Genomic DNA, 2,500 nt, shown 5'->3' on the forward strand with positions numbered 1-2,500 from the left:
CCGGCCGCGCGAGGCGGCGAGGGGTCTCCGGGCGTTCCGGGATGGCGCGCGGGCGCCTGGCGGCGCGGCGGCGGCGGCGCGCGTCCCCCGTCTCTTCTCCGCGCCCCGATCCTCCCCGCCGAGGGGAGCCGGGGCGGGGGGCGGGGGCGGAAGGGCTGCGCCGCCGCCGTTGGCCGCCCTCCGGCGGGCGAGGCGACCGCCGGGCGGCCTTCCCGCGCGAGCGGGCGGCCCGAGCCGCGGCTCTCCTCCCGGGCGCAGCGCCGGGCTGCTGAGGGAAACCCCGGGCCCCGGGAAGGAGGACGAGGCTGTGGCGGCGGACGTCGGGCGCGCCCCCGCGGGCGGACGCTCCCCCGAAGGCGGCAGCGGGGGAGGCACCCCCGCGGGGCCCAGAGGTGGTCGTTTCCCTCACCCCAGGGCCAGGTACCTAGCGTCCGCGCTCTCCCGCGGCCCTCCCTCGCCGTAGCGATACACAGGGGGTCGAAGGCCGCGGGGGGCCGGGCGGAGGTTTAAAGACTCGGGCGGCTCGGCGCGGCCCGGGGGTCGGGCCGGGCGGCGCCGCCGTCGTCGTCGTCCTGCGCAAGGGGGCTGGAGTCTCTCCGCGGAAGCTCCCGGGCGCAGGGACGGACGGCCGGCCGTCGCCCGCGCTCGTCCCGCGGGCGGCCGTGCCGGGGAGGGGTTCCGCTGCCCCCCCCTCTCCGCGGACCGGTCTCGGCGGAGAGACCGCGGCGCGGCCGGCCGTGTCCGGCCTCGCCCGCCTCGAAACGGGGCGACCCCGGCGGGAGCGCGGGCTCCCCGCCGGGGGCGGGCGGGTCCCCGCGGCGGGGGCTCGCCCGGGAGGCGCGCCGCCGCGCCTCCGCGGCGCGGCTGCGGCGCGCCGCGGCTCCGCTCCCTCCCTCCCTCCGTCCCCCGCCCCGGCGAGCGCTCCGGCGGCGGTCTGCCGCCGCCGAGCGCCGGCGAAGGCGGCACCCCGTGCCGAGCGGCGGCGTCGCCGCTCGGCCTGCCGGCCGGCCGGAGGGCGCCCGCCGCCAGGCGCGGCCGTCCCGGCCCGGGCCCCGTCCGCCGCCCTTCCCCCGCCGCCCTTCCCGGCGGCGCCGGGCGAGCGGGCGGGCGGGCGGAGGCGTCCCGCTCCCGGTCTCCGCGTGGAAACGGGGAGAGCGGGCGTCGCCCCCGCCTCAGCGCCGTCCGCTTTCCGCGCGGCGCGCGCCCGCGGAAGGCGGCGAGGAGCGGCGGCGGCGGCGGTTCCGGGCGGGCGGCCGCCGCGAGGCGGCGGCGGGCCGCCGTCCGGCGCGGCCGCGGGCGGCGCGTCGCCGGCTCGGGCTCCGGCGGTGGCCGCCTCCGGCGCGGCGGCGGAGGCCGCGGCCGGGCGCCGGCGGGGCGGGCCGGAGCCGCGGGAGAGGGGAGAAGGACGTCGCGGCGCGGCGGAGCCGTCGCGCGCGGGGGGGCCGGCGGGGCGTCCCGCGTCCCCGAGGAGAGGCGGGCAGGCGGCGCGGCCGGGGGCGTCGTGGGCCTCCGCGCGGAGGCCGGGCCGAGCCCGGGCGCCTGGGCCGCCCCCCGAAGCGAGCGAGGCGCTCGTCTCCGCCGGTTTGGGCCGGGAGCGCGGGCTCCCGGCGCCCTCGCCGCTCGGGGCTTTTTTTTTTTTTCTCCTCGTCGTGTGTCGGTACGGTCAGTCGAGGCGAGGCGGCCCCGTCGTTCTCGCCCCGCCGCGCCGCGTCGCGTCCCCTGCGGAGGGGGCGGGCCGGCGGGCGGGCGGGCCGGCGGGCCGCCGCTGTCCGGAGGGGCCGCTCCCGCGGAGCGGTCCCGGCCCTCCCGCGCGCGCGGGGCGGTGCCGAAAAGCAGACAACTCTTAGCGGTGGATCACTCGGCTCGTGCGTCGATGAAGAACGCAGCTAGCTGCGAGAATTAATGTGAATTGCAGGACACATTGATCATCGACACTTCGAACGCACTTGCGGCCCCGGGTTCCTCCCGGGGCTACGCCTGTCTGAGCGTCGCGTGACGATCAATCGCCGGCTCGGCCGCCGCCGCTGCCGCCGTCGCCGCCGCCCCCCCTTCTTCGCCCTTGCGGCGTCGGGGGGGGGCGGGTCGGGTCGGCGGGGCGCGGCGCGCCGCTGCGGCGCGGCTGGGGCGCCTCGCAGGCCCCGCGTGCGGGCCTTCGTCCCCCTAAATGGAGACTCGGGGAGCGCTCCGAAGCTCCCCGCTCCCGGAGCGCCCGCTGGGCGGAGCTCGTCTCGCCGGGGTGTCGGCGGCGGGGAGAGAAGAGAGGTCGGGGGGAGGCGCGGGCCTCGCCCCCGGCCCCGCCGCGCGCGGGCGGCTGTCTGCGGGTGGGTACCGGCGGCGGTACCGTGCCGTGCTGCCGCGCGGGCGCGCGCGTGCCGGGGACGGGGACGGGGGTCCTCCCCGCGTCCCTCCCCCCGCTCTTCTCCTTTCCGTTCCCGACGACCCGCCGCGCCCCGGCCGGGCAGCCGCGCGGGGGCCGCGGGGAGGGGTGCGGCGAAGCGGC

At 82.0% G+C, this 2,500-nt stretch overlaps 1 non-coding gene across 1 annotated transcript; it reads left to right on the forward strand.

The window, feature by feature from the left end:
• Window positions 1–1,838: 1,838 nt before the first annotated feature.
• LOC141478575 (5.8S ribosomal RNA) lies at window positions 1,839–1,991 on the forward strand. Its single transcript, XR_012463963.1, has one exon. It is a non-coding gene; the product is annotated as a 5.8S ribosomal RNA (ribosomal RNA).
• Window positions 1,992–2,500: the final 509 nt, after the last annotated feature.

This window comes from Numenius arquata, unplaced genomic scaffold (genome assembly GCF_964106895.1).
Source record: "Numenius arquata unplaced genomic scaffold, bNumArq3.hap1.1 HAP1_SCAFFOLD_583, whole genome shotgun sequence".
NCBI classification, from domain to species: domain Eukaryota; kingdom Metazoa; phylum Chordata; class Aves; order Charadriiformes; family Scolopacidae; genus Numenius; species Numenius arquata.